Source organism: Mesoplodon densirostris, chromosome 19 (genome assembly GCF_025265405.1).
Source record: "Mesoplodon densirostris isolate mMesDen1 chromosome 19, mMesDen1 primary haplotype, whole genome shotgun sequence".
In the NCBI taxonomy this organism is placed as follows: Eukaryota; Metazoa; Chordata; class Mammalia; order Artiodactyla; family Ziphiidae; genus Mesoplodon; species Mesoplodon densirostris.
In genome coordinates this window covers 62329783-62347124 of record NC_082679.1, presented here as the reverse complement: position 1 = coordinate 62347124, position 17342 = coordinate 62329783, and the positions used below count along the sequence as shown (strand labels likewise).

The 17342-nt window shown below is 48.8% G+C and overlaps 1 protein-coding gene across 4 annotated transcripts in view; it reads right to left on the bottom strand.

Moving 5' to 3' along the window:
• KIAA0513 (KIAA0513 ortholog) overlaps positions 1-8982 on the bottom strand; it is a 60142-nt gene extending 51160 nt beyond the window's left edge. For 2 of the 4 annotated variants that reach the window (XM_060084257.1, XM_060084260.1), the window contains exon 1: positions 8880-8982. The gene's annotated coding sequence lies outside the window, so the exon portion shown is untranslated. Of the gene's footprint in view, positions 1-6067; positions 6182-8772; positions 8852-8879 lie in introns of those variants that run through there. The other 2 variants (XM_060084259.1, XM_060084258.1) reach the window with 2 other exon arrangements.
• Positions 8983-17342: the final 8360 nt, after the last annotated feature.

Sequence of the window (17342 nt, the reverse complement as noted above, 5' to 3'; positions counted from 1 at the left end):
TTTGGGCTATCCTTTTAGGAAAATAAATGATAAGTAGGGGCCAGTTTACATGAAAGAGAGACAAGGGAATGCGTAGAACCTGTCAAGTTTCTGGAGACTAATAACCTCCCTGACGTTACCAGAGGCAATTCAGAAACGCAGCCAATGTGGAGCCGTGCTGATCTACAGCAGGGCTTCCAACAGTGGCTCCATCAACACGCAGGCTGGATAATTCTTGGTAGTGGGGTCTGTCCCGTGTGCCAAACTGTAGCATGGTTAGAAGCATCCCTTGCCTCCACCCACTGGATGCCAGAAGCAAGCCCCAGTCGTGACAACCAAAAGGTCCCTAGATGTTGTCCCCAGTTGAAATCCCTGATCTAGATTAACTCTCAGCAGTAACACCAGGGTCTCAATCCTGTTAACTGCTTCCTTTTGAAAATCCTTCTCTCGTTAGTATCACTGTCGCTCCCCCCAAAAAAGCCCAATAAAGAATAATCATGATGGGCCTTTGACAATACACAAGTCCCGATATGAAATAGTTAGGGACCTACAAGAAGCAGGGAACCTTGTGCATGCAATGCCCCTGACTGAAGAGGCTCCAAATGGCACTAACTACTGAGTTGCCTCTGGGACATGAAGAGGATGGAGGTGAGGCTCATTTTCTCGGTCATGTGTTTATCTGATCACTCAATAAACATTCTTGAGCATCACAGGGTGCCAGGTGCTGGGCCACGTGGACAAGGCAAACAAAAGTCCGGGCCTCCAGGAGCGTGTGCTCAAGTCAGAGAACAGAGGTAAACAGACAGCATCATGGTCTGTCCTAAGTGCCGTGAGTGAAGCACAAGCAGGTTAGAGCTGCAGCCACTGTCCCCATGTGGTCACTGAGTCAGGGAATGTGGCTCATTCAAACTGAGACGTGCCAACCGCGCAGATCCCAGACTTAGCACAGAAAGAGAATGTACGCTGTCTTAACAATTTTTATGTTGATTAGATATGTCAATGATAATATTCTGGATATCTTGGATTAAATAAAATCTACTAGCAAAATTAACTGGGCCTGTTTCCTTTACTTGTTTCGTGTGGCTGCTAGAAGCTGAAGCCCATGCATGTGGCTCAGCCTGAGAGACCTCCACCACCTGCATCCTCGGCCCCAGGAAATGACAAGTTTACGGGCTCTGCGGTGGGAGTGAACTTGGTCCAGCTGAGATTGGCAGAGCTGCAGGCCGTGCACTAGGCAGGGGCTTGGGAGCCACGTTAAGGAGTCGGGATTTCATCCCAGGAACAACGGGAGAGCGCTGGAGGGTTTGCACCAGGGGAACGCCACAGTCTGTTTTCGATTTTGCAAAGATGCTGCACTCGGGCGGCCGTGCAGAGAGGCGACAGGCACGGAGGCGAGGACACAGCAGGACCACCAGGCGGGAGGGCTCAACCTAGCGGGACCCCTCGGGTTTCAGCCCCTCGATGTGACCTGAGAGGTGAGGCCTTTGCCACAGGGCACAGGATTCTTGTTAATTCCCCTCACGTTAGATTTTGATTATGTAGACGACCTCTTTCATCCTCCTCACTTTCTTCTTTCAGATAAGTGAAATTTTTTCCTTTTTCTTTTTCTTTTTGGCCTCACCGCACGGCATGCAGGATCTTAGTTCCCCGACCAAGGGTGGCCCTGAAGTTGTTCATCACCCACACGGAGCCGCGGGGTTCTAAGAGTGATCCTGCTGCTTCAAGAGCTTCAGCATAATCTACCCCCTCCTAGAGCGGAGAGGGGACCGACCAGCTTTCCTCCGTGGACCGGTTTCCTATTCCTGTACACCACCACACGAATTAAGTGGGGAGGGGTCTTACGTTTTCACTGTTCTGATCTCACTTAATTCTTTTACTTCATTCTTGGTATTTACTGTTAACGCACAGTTCAGGTCCGTTTTCTTCTCTGGCAGGGATTTTCCCCCCACTTTTCTCGGGCCCTATTTTTTTTTTTTTTGAGGTACACGGGCCTCTCACTGTTGTGGCCTCTCCCGTTGCGGAGCACAGGCTCCGGACGCGCAGGCTCAGCGGCCACGGCTCACAGGCCCAGCCGCTCCGCGGCATGTGGGATCTTCCCGGACCGGGGCACGAACCCGTGTCCCCTGCATCGGCAGGCGGACTCCCAACCACTGCGCCACCAGGGAAGCCCCTTGGGCCCTATTTTTGACCTTAGCCTCCCTGCTTTACCCCCAAAGCCTCTCGCTGAAGGATGTCAGCTGCACAGCAGCCCTCCAAGCTCATTTACTCTGGTATTTTCCCTTTGCTCTGCTGATCCTAGAGTCTCCTTTTTCCCCAGCTCATTGGTCATTTTTGCTACTGGTGAATCATCTTCTCTGACTCATGCCAGGCTGTGATGCAAAGGCCTCAGAGCACACCTGTCTGTGAAAGGCTGTCCCTGAGAAACACGGCCTGCACCCAGGCACAAGCTTGCGCATGTGGATTTGGTAAACGGGAGAAAAAAATAATCCCCATTTCTCTCTCTCTTTTTTTCCCCTCCGAATTTACCATTTCTTTCAGCTTTTGTTGGAGATTATCCCTACGGTGGGATGAGTCTTGGTCATTCATTTTGCATCTTTTTTTTTTCAGTCTTAACTGAATTTGTTACAATATTGCTTCTGTTTTGTTTTGGTTGTTTGGACATGAGGCATGTGGGATCTCAGCTCCCCAACCAGGGATCGAACCCACACCTCCTGCATTGGAAGGCGAAGACTTAGCCACTGAACCGCCAGGGAAGCCCCATCATTTTGCATCTTTAGAGGCAGGAGAACATTTCTTGAATGAGCCCAGAAAGCCTGAGGGATGACAGATTTTCCTTCTGTGAGGTTCCTCCTCTGGAGCACAACATGGAGTGTCACCCGTGTGCCACACTGGGATCACGCTGCCTTTTGAGAGCTATGAAGATACCACCAAACTCTGGGGAGATGACATGTACACGCAGCTTTGGTACCTGGACTGAACCTGCCTGGAGCTGCGAGCCAGCTCTGCCCTTACAAGCAGATGTGACAGAGGCACATCGTTCCGCTTCTCTGTGCCTCAGCTTTCTCACCTGTGAAACGGGGAGGGGAACAGCAGCTCCCCCAACAGTGTTCTTGTGAGGGTTAGTGCCAACCCCCAGAGAGTACCCGGCACAGCAAATCTGAGCTGGGAAGACACCATCTCGATGCCCTGGGGAAACACACCATCAACTGCCCCTCCCTGCTTCCTTCCCTGAGTCTCTGTACTCACCTCTTCATCAGGGCTAACCCTGAAGTTCAAGGAACCTGATCTAAAAAGCGCCCCATAAATACAAGCTCTCTCCCCACACTCTTCCCTGAAAGCCCCCCATTTTACCGTTACAGACTCCTTTCTTCTAAGCACCTCCCGTCTAAATATAAAGCTCTTGGCTGAGGTGCTGTCATTAGCTCTTAGCACCCGGGAACAGACCAGCCTCTCAGGTGCCCACAGCAAGGGGTCTGAAAAGGCCGGAGGAACGGAAAGCAGGGATGGGAGCACAGTCCGTGCGGTGGGGCGGGCTGGAGGTGATGCTTGAGGACAGTAAAGGACAGCAAGGTCTCTGCGAGGAGACAGAAGAAACTGGTGGAGATGGTGCCGCTGGGGAACAGACTGGGAAGCTGGGGGAGGGCAGGGGAAGCAGTGACAGAAACCACTTTTCACTGGACATCTTTCTGTATTTTTTGAGTTTTGTACCATCTGCATGTATGACCCAGCCAACAAAAAATGAAATGAGGGGGGCGCGGATATCGGGTATTTGGGTGAGACAGACCCAGAAACAAAAAGGTCTCTGAAGGCGAAGGGACAAGGCGCCTCGGCTCTTTTGCTGGCAGCCTGCCCTGCTCTCACCGCCCCCACCCCCCCGGGCCCCAATCAGCAAAGTCTCTCTACGAACTCCTGCATGGCTCATCTTTAGAACATCAGCAATACTTGTTCAGGGTCAAAATCTGAGACACCGAAACTCAGAGTTCTCCAGACCTTACTTAAAAGCCCCTCAGAATCACTGGAAAAGCCCAACAAAGGAAAAACGTGACTTCTCTGACGTTGTGGCCTCCGGCTTTGACCAGCTGTGTGAGGTCTGACCTGGGAACATCGTGTCCAGCTGCACCGCTTATCTCACTGTCACTGAGCCACTCCTCTACCACAAGGACGACGGGGTAAAGCAGAAGCCGAGGGAGGAGATCATCCCTCCAGGGCCCCTGAAGAGCCGTTGGAGAAACCCGCATCCTAACCTGGGCCGGAGCCATGAGAAAGGCCTGGCCACTGGCGGATGGGGGAGGGGAGGAGAGGCCACGGGCTCTGCAATCAGTGAGGAGGTGGGTTGGGTCCTGCACGACCTCGGGCAAGTCACTCAGACCCTCCCTCCCCTCACCTGGGCCACACACAGATCACAAGCTGTTAGTTGCGAGTTGTAAGGATTACAAACGCTTTGGGCACAAACATCCAAAACCACGTCCTTAGCCTGAAAAATAACCCAGCCCCTCCTGCCAGTTTTTCCCTTTAAAAGGTCAATGGATCTCGAAGTTAGAAGGTGTTATGCATTGAATTGAACAATCAAAAGAGACGTTGAGTCTGAAGCACTGGAACCTGTTAATGGGACGTTATTTGGAAACAGGGTCTTTGCAGATGTAATTAGTTAAGATAAAGTCATTATGGAATAGGGTGGGCCCCAAAGCCCATTTGACTGGTGTCCTTACAAGAAGAGAGAAGACAGAGAGAGACACACAGAGGGAAGATAATGTGAAAACACACACACACACACACACACACACACGCACACACACATGCACGTGCAGAGAAGGCCATGTGACCACAGAGGCAGGAGTAGGAGTCATGCAGCTGCAAGCTGAGGAACAGAAAGGATGGCTGGAAACCCCCAGAGGCTGGGAGGGGGCCCCAAACGGACACTCCCTCTGAGCCCCCAAGAAGGAACCAACCCTGCTGACACCTTGATTTTGGATGTCTTGTTTCCAGATCCGTAAGAGAATATCTATTGCTTTAAGCCCCCCAGTCTGTGGTACTTTGTTATAGCAGACCTAGGAGACTCATACAGAAAAGGATCTGGTTTTACTGTCTATCTAATGCTTGAATTCTCTTGCCCGATGGTCAGCTAGCCAGCCTATGGATGACTGTCTCTAGTAAAAGAAGACTAATTTAGTATCTACCAATGCAGCAACCCCTCCCATCTTTGAAAAGATCTGTCGTAAAAATCATTCACTCAACAAATATTCATTGAGCACCTACTACGTGCCAGGCAGGCACTGTTTGGAGCACTGCTGATACAACGGTAAAATGGGGAGCAGGCAATAAAAGCACTTACAAATAAGGCCAGTTCTGATGTTTTGAAGAAAGTAAAACACCGTAACACGAGTGAGTGGGTTGGGGACCGGGATGAAATTATTTATATTGTTAGGGAAGGTCCCACTAAGCATGGGATACTGGACCGGTGACCTGAATGACAAGGAGTCAGCCACGGAGAATATGGCCGGAGGAACAGCCAGTGCAAGGACCTGGGACAGAGCAAGCTAGACCTGGTCAAGGCACAGGAAGAAAGAGGGGCTTCTGTGAGACAGTGAGAGAGGGTTAACTGAGGAAGCTGGAGAAACAAGGAAGGCCAGTCAGTCCTTGTACAGTGGACCCAGGTGAGAAGTTTGCATCTGACCCCACGACTACTGAGAAGTCACTGGGGAGAGCCATGATTTGATTCTTAGTTTTTAAAAGATCACTCTGACACCAAAAAGTTCTTATAACTGAAGGCTTTTTAAGTATAACTTTTGTCCTTTCATTCTTGGGATCTTGGACCTCCACAGAACAAGTCTAATAAATGACAGTCCTGAATCTTGACTCCCAAGATTTCCAGGCTTACCAGCTCTCGTTCATTCCCCACTGTAGCAATTTCCAGTAAATATGCTTGATGTTTTTTTCTATGTCCTTCACTAAATGTGAAGCCCAGAAGAGAACTCGATATTCTAAGCATGAAGTAGAAGAGAACTTTCACCTTTGTCATTCCAGATCTACATGTCCACTGATGTGCCCCAAGACTGCCTTGGTTTTAATTCTGTTTTGTACCACTGACCTGTTGAAACGCATCTCAGATAACCTCCTCTGGTGTCCTTTTTCAGATCTAGATGCTCAGATTGAGAAAACAGGATTCAAACTCATTCTTCCCTAATGAGAACAGCTGTGCCCTCTTTAAAAAAAAAAAAAGTGTCACTATAACGCGAACAATGCCATGCATAAAAAACTGGATAAAATAAACAAAAGTACTGGGTCAACTCCTCAGGTTTCACAACCACTGCATTTTTCTTCCGGGTGGAGGACAAGAAAAATGATTATGGCAAGTTGCTCTAGAATTGCTTTGGTCTCTTGCATCACATGGCTGAAGACACCTAGACTATTAGGAAACACTGAGTGCTTGGGCAAAAGACACTCCCTGCAATCATACCTCCCACTAGATTTCTCAAAGACTTCAACAAATCTGAGTAGGCGCAGACTCCCAAGCCTGGGATAGAGGGAAGTGGTGAAGAGAATCCACACCTGCGAGCCAAGCCGACTTAGCAGGTGGGGCAAGCAGTGGGAGAGAAGGATGCTGGGAAAGCCCTAGGGCCCTGGGGTGTGTGTGTCATCTGTCCTCATCCTTCCCACATCCCACTCGGCAGAGTGGTGATGGGCCATTGCATCTGGTGTCAGATGGCTAGGGTTAACACTCTGCTTTGCCCCCTAGCAGCTAAGGGACCTTGAGCAAGTCACCTGGCCTCAGTTTCCTCATCTGTGACATTTGTGAAGATCAATTAAGATTCTGTGTGAAAGACGTTTGCAACTGACTGTCTTGTAAAAGTGAGGGGTTATCACTGGCAATAAGCATTTTTACCCCTCCCTTTGCGTGTCATGAGGGTTGACTTTTCCTGACGTTTTCTCTTCCCAGGCTGCTTCTGATGGTTCTTTTAACCAGATTATTTTCTTTTTTGAGGGAGGATGGGGAGGCACGTAGCATGACTCATCCCACCCTAAACCCTTCCTAAAGACTATCCTAAAAGAAGTGCCCTCAGAGCCATTTGGGGTCACCCCAAAGCAATTTACCTTCAAAGAACCAAAGCTATAGTCATGCAAAAAGAAGCACATCTAATACCTGTGGATACCCTCCACTCTCTGGAAATCCAAAGCAACTTATTTAAGGTTTGTGATTTACTCAGGTCACCGAGTAGCTTTTCACTGGCCTTAGTTGTTATGTTCTTAAGTAATATGAACTATCTTCACATTAACTCACACAGGCCATACAAAAGACAAACACTGCAACAAAACAAAACAAAACAAAACACGGGAATGTACTCCAGAACCAAATGAGAAGTTAATCTGCTGCTCGCTGAAGTGTCTATGCCTGAGTCCTTGGCCATCTTCATTTCTTTAACGGAAAAAGAGAATCTCATGAGTCAACTTTCTCATTGTGAGCTGATCTCAATAGCCGGTCGCCCTGTGTTTCAAATGCGTAAGCAGTCCTATTTCTGCACAAGGTGGAAATAAAAACCAGTGACAGGGGCCTCCCTGGTGGCGCAGTGGTTGAGAGTCCGCCTGCCGATGCAGGGGAAACGGGTTCGTGCCCCGGTCTGGGAAGATCCCACATGCCACGGAGCGGCTGGGCCCGTGAGCCATGGCCGCTGGGCCTGTGCGTCCGGAGCCTGTGCTCCGCAACGGGAGAGGCCACAACAGTGAGAGGCCCGCGTACCACAAAAAAAAAAAAAAAAAAAAAAAAAAAACCAGTGACAGCCCAAGGGAGAGATGGAACAATGGGAGAACATACACTTCCAAACAGAACCGTGAAAAAGATGGGAAGAAGCGCTCACGTGTAATACAACTGGATTTCTTTTTCTTTACTTAATTCGGTGTTAAGCATCTTGGCTGCCCTGGTTTAGGGTGAGGGAGGGGGTGCCTCTAAGCAAATGAGCCCCAAACCTTAGCATTAGGTGACAATGGTCTGGAGGGCGGCCTGGCTACAGCAGCCTGGTCCCTGACAGCTGTTGGCTTGCCTCCAAACGCTGACTCGCCTCAGGGACAGCCTGCATGTCAAGCACCTCACCTGTGCCAGCTCAGAGGTGAGTTCCCGCCCAGTCTGCAGGCTGGCACCCTGGCCTCACACTTAGGCAGAGTCACGGGAGCTGGCTGGTGCCCACTGCCAAGTCCTCTTCCTCTTCCCAAATGCAATCAACGTACAACCCAGGGAAGCCCAGACCCCACCAAGGGGCAACTCGCACCCAGCTCCAGAAGGACCGCATCCTGTCCTTTCCAAGACCCCGGACGCGGGTGCAGGCCACCCTGAACCAGCTGTTCCAAACAGCCTCTAACACTGTGTCGGTAGTGCTGGCCCCTCTGCAAAGCTCCTCCTGCTTCCTGAGCGTGGGGAGGAGGGGGCCCTGGGAAGGCACAAGCTGAGCCCTTTTTCCTTGTCCCCCATGCCGCCGCCCCCAGCTGCCACCCCAGGAGCAGAGGGACAGAAAACTTAAAATCCAACACACAGCACAACTTGGCAACTGTCTTTCCCATCCCGGTCCCACGCACCCCTCCCCAGCACGCCCTTCCAGGAGTCGAGGCAGGGCGGGGGGCGGGGGGGAACCGGCTCCATCCCTAAGCCACCTGGCGACACCGTCAGCCACCGGGGAGCGGGGACACCTTGTCCAGCCCCCCCCTCAGGTATCGCACTGCTCCTCACACGGTGGGCTCCTGCCCCGCCTTCCCATTTCCTGCAGAAACCCCAGAGGCCCTCGACCCCACCCCACGGTCCCTCACCCGCCGGTCCCTGGGCGCTCCAGCTGTCGCCCCTCGGAGAGCCCCCTCGCCGCCGGGAGAACCCGGCACGCCCTCCCCTCTCGGCCGCTGGCAGGGTCCCCTCTCACCGCGGCGAGGGCCGGCCGACCGGCCGGGCAGACGGGGAGCGAGCGGGCGCCGTCGGGCTCGGGAATGCGGCCACTGCGCCGGCCCCAGAGCCGGGTCCTTCTGAGGCGCCGGCCCGCGCGAGCTGTCAGTCAGCTGGCCGCGCCCGCCCCCGCGCCCGCCCCCGCGCCCGCCCTCTCCCGGCCCCCCCCGCCCCGTCTGCGCAGGCGCGGAGCGGCCCGGGAGTGGCGTCACGTGACGGGGCGGTGCAGCTGTCGGCGCCCGGCCCTACGGAGGGTTTCGGTCCACGTCCCGCGTCGCTCGGGCCTGGGGTCGCCCCTCGGCGGAGAGGCCTCCTCCTGCGGCCCTGGGAGCACGCTCGGGGACTTCCCGTGGTTCGCTCTAACAGAGGGTCCCGGGAACCCCGTTTGCTGGATCTGCTCAAAACTAGGGTGTTCTCCCAGGCGGGGCAGAGCTGGGTGGGCGCAGGCCGCTCTGCAAACAAATGAGTGGGTGATTTGGTGATTTTGGAGGGGGGAGCCCCGGCAGGGAGCCAGAAAGTAGGGCCTGATTCTGGTTGCTTCCCCGCCGTGGTGTCCGCACCTTTAAAACAAGGATGTCCTTTGCCATTTCCTCCTGGCCTATTTCAGAGTTAGGGTGACGTCTTGACATTAAAGAGCATACTTGTGAAACAAGTCAAGCAAGAATGTATGGAATAGAAGGGCAATTTGAGGCCGATTGATTTTTTGAAATGGGGCTTCTTAAAGCTGATGGATCCCACCTTCTGCTCCGAAACGTCTAGGCCAATCAGCATCTTTTCACCAGATACAATAAACACAATTTTCAGGCTGTCGGGTTTGGGTTTCTTCCACGTCTCTTCAATCCAAACAAACCAACCAAAACCACAAAAGGTAAAAAATAAAAGTATCTCCTACGGGAGCTTTTTCAGTTCTAGAGCAAGTACAGAAATGTAAACTGACACCCCCTCCCAATAATTTTGCGGTTATGGCAAACTTGGTTCCAGCACCTAGCAAAACAGTGTGTGGGCTCTGATGCCTCAAATTCTCTAAAGACATTTCCAGAGCTACACTGCAGAGCTACAGTGCTCCTTCTGGGGGTTGGCTGTATGACATAATAAAACTCTACCTTTAAATGAATGCCCTGGTATCTGAACGAGGGCAGACTGTCAATTTCAGAAAACTGGGGGTTCTCCGAAGTCCTAGCAGTTAGGCAGAAGGAACTAAAGATCTGCCATGTAGGAGAAAAGATGACATATGGATTGATGATCAAGTGTCTTTCCTGTGCCCCAAGCATGGAGCTACTGATCTCTGGGAAGGTGGCCTATTGAACTTAAAAGACTTTCTGGGAGGGAGGACTTCCCTGGCAGTCCAGTGATTAAGACTCCCTTCCCCACTGCAGGGGGCATGGGTTCGATTCCTGGTTGGGGAACTAAGATCTTGCATGCCTGTGTGGTGTGGCCAAAAAGTTAAGAAAAAAAAAAAAATTGTTGGGGGAAGTTAAAGGGACCAATGTGGAGGACGAAGCTGGGAGCTGTGGTTCCACAAGGATTATGGGGCCTTCAGCACCACAGGTCCATTCCAGATTTGCTTGACCAGCTCAGTGTAGCCATCATGTGCAAGAAACCAGATCTCTGGGTGTTTTAAGCTTGGTATGAATTCAGGAAGGGAAGGAGTGGAAGGTGGCGTTCATTCCCTTATGTGGCCACTACAGATTGGTGGGCATGCCATTGGTCCCTGTGAGTTTCTGCCCTGCGTCCAGCAGAATACAAGCCCATCAGGAAGACTTTAAGGGATGGAGGAGGGTCATATCTGTGGCCAGAGGAAGTCCTTCCTTGGTTCAGTGAGTGAACCCAGAACCAGGCATGGGCTCTTGCAGCCTTGTTCTGACTCTGGAGATACCAACTGTTCAAGGAAATTGGAAAATGAGTTCATTCAGGGTCGGATTCCATTTGGGGGAAATGTCATTTCTCCTCAAGAGATTCACATGGACCTTATCTCTCCATACCACATAAAAGATATTCTGTACTTGCCAGAAAGTTGGAGAGAGGCAGATGATATGGCCATTTTATTAAAAAAAAAGGGGGGGAGAGTGAGTTCTATAAACCACAGACCAGTGAACTTGACATTGGGCCTGGGAAGCATTCAGGCCAGATAACTCATGAAAAACATCTGTGACCCCTCAGAAGAGGAAGCACTGATGTCAAAGACCAAGTCATGCTGGCTTAACCATGAGATTTCAAGCTACGAAATCTATAGACTCGTAATTCAAGGAAATATGATAGAAGTAGTGTATTTGGACCTGGAAGGCATATTTACCAAAATTCTTTCAGTAATGAGTGACAGAAATCCCGGCAAACTGTTTTTTCAAAAACTGAAAAGTTCTGGGGTTGGCCCAGCAGGATCCAGGGGCCAAGTGATGTCATCAGAACTTGGTCTCTCTCACCTTCTTGACTGCTTCCCTCTGAGCTGGGCTTCACTCTCAGACCAGGTTCTTTTTATAGAGTGGTCTTCAGCAGCAACAGGCTTATGTTCTCTCAAGTTAGCAGCCACTGTGGAAAAAAAGAATTTTCTCCTTCAGTATTTCCAGCAAACGTCTCAGGATTTGGTCTGAATGGACCAGCAGCACTCATGTGCTCATGCCCTTAAACCAACCGCTGAGGCCAGGTTTTGGGGATCAGCCCCACCTAACTACTGGGTGGAGAGGAAGGGAAGGGTGGGTGCCCATGGGAAACTGAGGTGCTCTTGCCAGAAGAAGAGGGGTGGATTCGAGGCAGGCAAGGGAAAGCAACAGGGACTTCCTTGGTGGCGCAGTGGTTAAGAATCCGCCTGCCAATGCAGGAGACAGGGGTTCGAGCCCTGGTCCGGAAAGATCCCACATGCGGCGGAGCAACTAAGCCCGTGCGCCACAACTACTGAGCCTGTATGCCACAATTACTGAAGCCCGCGCACCTAGAGCCCGTGCTCCACAACAAGAGAAGCCACCGCAACGAGAAGCCCGCGCACTGCAACGAAGAGTCGTCCCCACTCGCTGCAACTAGAGAAAGCCTGCGCACAGCAACGAAGACCCAACGCAGCCAAAAATAAATAAATAAATTTATGAAAAAAAAAAAAAAGGGGAAAGCAACAGATACCTGGAACCAAGCATTTGCTAAGATATCTTGTGATATTGTATAACGGGCATGAAAAAACGGTGGGAGAAGTAGTATATTCATTTGATGGGTGAATCAATATTCAAAATACTTTGATTAGAGGATGAATCCAAAAAAGAACTATACAGGATAAAGCAGGCAATGTGGCTTGTCCACTTTTTTTATCTGTTTAATTCATCTCTGAGCTCCGCAACAGGTAGGAACTTTGGTTTTGCTCACCCCCGTGTCTGCAGCACTTAACATGGTTCTGAGAGTAGACCATTAAATATTTGTTGAATGAACCAATATAGGTTTAAGATAAGGATCTGGGGGGTGGAGGTGGAGGAAAAGAAGAGAACTGAGTTACTGGAGCCAGAGCACAAACGGGCAGGGACTTGCTTCCAGGCAACTTGGTGAATCAGGTCCTGGTAGGAGGAGCTGGGGACCACATCCCAGGTGAGCCCTCAGGACTTGGTATAGAGCTGCTATGTAGAGCGCATGGCCTCCGGCTCCTTAGAGAGTGAGAACGTTATGGTATGAAGAGCAGGATCTTCAGAGCTGCACAGAAGGAGGTCCGCAGGCTAGCTGTGCTCGGCTTCTTTGGGGCGGTCACTTAACTCTGAGCCCGTTTTCTCAGCTGTGCAAAGAGATCGTACCAGTTTCACAGACATGCGGATGAGAGAGTCTATGAGGCAGCACACCCCTTAAACTCGCTGGGCCTGTTTGTCTGAAAAAGGGGCCAACCATGGCATGTTCATTCATTCGTTCAATGCATATTTATTGAGTCGCTGCATTTTGACAGCGAACGAGACCAACAAAATCCCTGCCTTTCACGAGGCTTGCGTTGCAGTGAGGGATAAACAACGGGATAACTAAGTGACAGAGGATGTTAGCTGACGTGTGACCAGGAGCAAAGCAGGGAGGGGGAAGTGAACTGTTGCAGGAATGGGAGAGAGGGAGAATTTTTCAGTGGGGTGCCGGGGAGGAAGATGTGCTCCGAGTCAAGTCCTGAAGGGCATGAGAGAGCCCGCTTGGGACATCCAGGGGACACAGAGCCCCAAGCACAGGCCTGCTGCCCCAGCAGCCTTGACCCGCAGCTGGAGGTGAGGTGGCCCAGTGAAAAGGAATTCAGGAACGTATCATACCACTTCGGGTTTTTGGACTTCCTGGGCCTTGTTCAACACCACGGGTTGTGGAGTTTCAACCTTCTGGCTTCCTGATGCATTCAACATCACGATCTCAGGGGAAAAAATAAGAAACCACCCAAACTCCCTTCTGAAGAAATTTCTGATTTTCCACTGTACAACCGTTGGCAGTCTCTCTCTCTCTTTCTCCCACTGTTTACTTAAAGTACAGCATACAAATCATAGATGTACGTGGCTGAATGTTTACCAGGTGAACACTCATACAATCAGCACCCAGATCAAGAAATAGAATATAACTAGCACCTTAGCATCCCCACCTCAGTGGTCACCACTGCCCTGCCCTGTCTTCCTACACCAAAGATCAGTTTTGCCCAAGTTGGAGCTTTTTATTAATAAAATTATATAGTATGTACTCTTTCATGTCTTGCTTCTTTTATTCAACATCCTATTTGTGAGATTTATTTGTATTGTTGTATGTAGTGTGTACTTTCATTCTGTACAGTATTTCACTGTAAACGTATACCACGATTCATTCATTCTCGCCCCAAACTACAAACAACCTAAACATCCATGAACCACCCTGTACTGTGTATTGTGGGAACATTCTAGCACAAGTCTTTTGGTCCACCTTCAGCAGATACTCCTAACAGTTGCCCTGGGTGGTTTAATAATCACATTCCTACCCCCAGCAGTGAAGCGTATGGAAGTCCTAGTCTTTCTACATGTTTGCCAGCACTTGTTTTTTCACGTTGGCCATTCTAGTGGGTGTGTGAATACGATTTCATTGTGGTTTAAGTTTGCATTTCCCTGATGACTAATGAAAATGAGCATTTTTTCATGTTTTGGATATTCTTTTGTGAAGTACCTGTGTTTTGCCAATTGTTCTATTGGGTTGTCTCATTTATTTTTAATTTTTATGTATTTAAAAATGGATCCATGGTTTACAAGCTTAATAAGTTACAGATCTATTCCTTGTATATTTTTCCAGGGATATTCTGTGTACATATATATATCCCCCAAATCTTCTTTTTCACACAAATACCGTTTTACACATGGACTTAATATACCTCAAAGGCCACTGCACACCACAGCATTCCATTTGTATGTATAACATACTTTATTTAATGTACTGATGGCATACAGGGCGATGCAGTTTTTTGCTTCTACAAACATCCTACTGTAAATACTGAAGTGCAAACATCTTTGTGTACATGGGTGAGTCTATCTGTAGGATAAATTCCTGAGTGGGACTGCTGGGTCAAAGGGTACTTACTTAGATTTTTGTGATTCACATTGCTATCTTGCTCTGCAAAGAGCTGAATAAATTGACAATAGCACCAATTTGGGCTGCCTTGCCAACAGAGAATCACCAAACTTTCATCTTTGCCAACTCACTAGGTGAAAAATGGGGTCTCCTGGTACTTTAAATTTGCATTCATTCCTTTTACTTTGAATGAGGCTGCGGATCTTTCCACATGGTTGAACAGAGGCTCCACTTTAAAAGAACTATTTCCTGGGATGAGTGGTTAGCTGGAAACTAGCTCCTGATGGGTAAACAGAACTAATCCTGAAGATGGGATGTTTCCCATCCCTGCAAGGGCCTCCAATGTTAGGTTTTTGGTTCTATGGGCCTTATGAAATCAAGGTGAGGCAAAAAAACTGTGTTGAACCACAGTCTCAGAACAGGAAGCAACCTTAGAAATCGTCTGAGCTCATATTTTAGAGATTAAAAAAAAAAAAAGCTGAGGTTTGGAGAGGGGAAATGACTTGCAGAAGACCACATATCAAGTCTGTTGAGAAAGAGATGAAAATCCTTGAAAGAGTTGAATTGTTTTTGTCAGCTGCTGTCATCTCTGTTAAATATTTTAACGAATGATTTTACTGTGCTATTTCCTGTAGTAACAATGCAATTTTAAAGTTACAATAAACAAGCCTATACAAGACTATACAGAGAAGAATTATGAGTCTTTTTGTGAAAGACTTTGAAATGGGTCAAAAAAAATTATTGGGTGCCTTCAATGGACAACTAGGTGTTGTCATGCACACCCTTGGGTTATGTGGTTCTATGGATTTTTTTCTTTGCTTTAAGCTATTTATAACTCTATAGGTTTTGGAGAATCGAAAGCAATCCAAGTGATTCTGTTACCAAGGCTGTTGCCCCAGAATCATATCCCTGACCCTCCCTCGAATGGAAACCAATTATTCTTATCTAAGTTTCAGGAGGAAGATGCAAAGAGAAAAAAAATAAGAACTGGTTAGAACCAACCAGGCCCAAGATGGCCGAAGATTTGACTTCCAGTAGACCTTGAGCCTTATTATACTCTGACTTTAATATATTAGCATATGTTAAATGACACACCCACCAGGGCCAGGAAGTTGACGACTGCCATGACAACAACCAGAAAAGCCCACATAAGGACTGAAAAGGAGACTTGCAACAGTTCAAGGTCCAAACCACACCCCTGTTCTCCAGTAAGTCAAGAATATTCCTCCCACTCCTTCCAATTCCCTCCTTTTTACCTCGACCTGCCAATATATTTAGTGGCTCCACCTGAATTGGGTGGAGAAGTTGATTTGCGAACTAGATTCCCCCTTTCCATTCTTTGGCCACTAAATACAGCTGGTACTGTTCCAGTGTCGGCACTGGTTTCATCATAGTCTGTGCGAATCTGATCGGAAAAAGACAAGAGGTCTCGGCTGGGGCTAGGACCCCGGTGCAGGTCAAGTTGACCAACCTGGTAACAATTTTTGTCCACCGATATCAGACATACAAATGAATCTTGTCTGGTAGAAGTTCAGTTGACTTCCCCATTGTCAGAAGCCAGAAGAAGCAGCCAGTTTTGGCTCTATGAAGCAAATTCATTGCAGCATTCCTGACTGCATACATGTGCCTGCCTTTTGGATTCATCTCTGAACCACATGTATCATCTTACCTACTTCCTCATGAATTAGTGAGTTAAATTAAATCTTTGACATGTGTTTATATTTGTATGACAGTCATGATTTAAGCTTTTTTTTTTTTTTAAAGAGACTCTTTTGGGGGGAGGGATAAATTAGGAGGTTGGGATTAATATACACACTACTATATATAAAATAGATAACCAACAAGGACCTACTGTATAGCACAAGGAACTATACTCAATATTTTGTAATAACCTATAAGGGAAAAGAATCTGAAAAAGAATAGATACATATGTATATATATGTATAACTGAGTCACTGTGCTGTACACCTGAAACTAACACGATACTGTAAATCAACTATACTTCAATTTTAAAAAAAGATACTCTTAACTTGCTCATAGCAAGTATATCTTAAGCATAGCAGGCACTTGTTGTCTTGATGTTCTCCAAAGACAATCATCCTTTCTTTCAGCCTATGCAAAAAGAAATGACCACGGATTGGACGCCTACCCCACTTTTCTTCCTTGTGGGAATAAACAGACCAGGAGGTAGGAGGCTCAGTGAGGGCTGACTGAATGTATAGCCCCTCTGTGAATGCAGAGGTATAGTAACAAAATTTTAAGCTTTTAAAGTTCAAATTTTGATGATTAACGCACACCTTACTTCCAAAAGCTTGGCTGGATAAGCGTTCCTGGGAGTAAGAACGGTACATTGTGAAAAGGTGGCTGGCAGGCAGTGAGAGTCTGATAGATCCCGCAGCTGCAATTACTGTTTCTAATCAATCTTACAAGCTAGTGGGTACTTAAAGAGTTTAATAACAAACACTGAGCGCCTACTTCCCAGCCCTGCGGAAATTGTCCCAAATATTGTAGTAAATACCACCCCCACCCGAAAAAAACCCCAAACAAAACCCAACTACGTTTCCACCTTCAAAAAACTTAGGACTTAGCATCTGGAAGGAATCGCTGGGATGCCATGGTTTCCAGGTCGCTCAGAGGGGAACCAGAGGCTCAGCGAATCAGGAACCGCGCACCCAACGGCGCTTCCCCTACTCCCCACGTGCTTTCTGGCTCCGTCGTTCCCACTCGCGCTTCTCCATTAACCCGTGTTCCGTCCTCGCACGCCGTACAGGTCACACCTAACGCTGGCTCGGAAGGGCCACCGCGGGCTCAGTAAACCCGGGCAAGAACTCCTCCCCGAGTCAAAAAGCCTAACCGCGCGGCTTGGACCTTGCGGTAGCACGTAGCCCTCATCCTTTCTCTTCCGGACCTCAGTTTGGATGGATCCCTT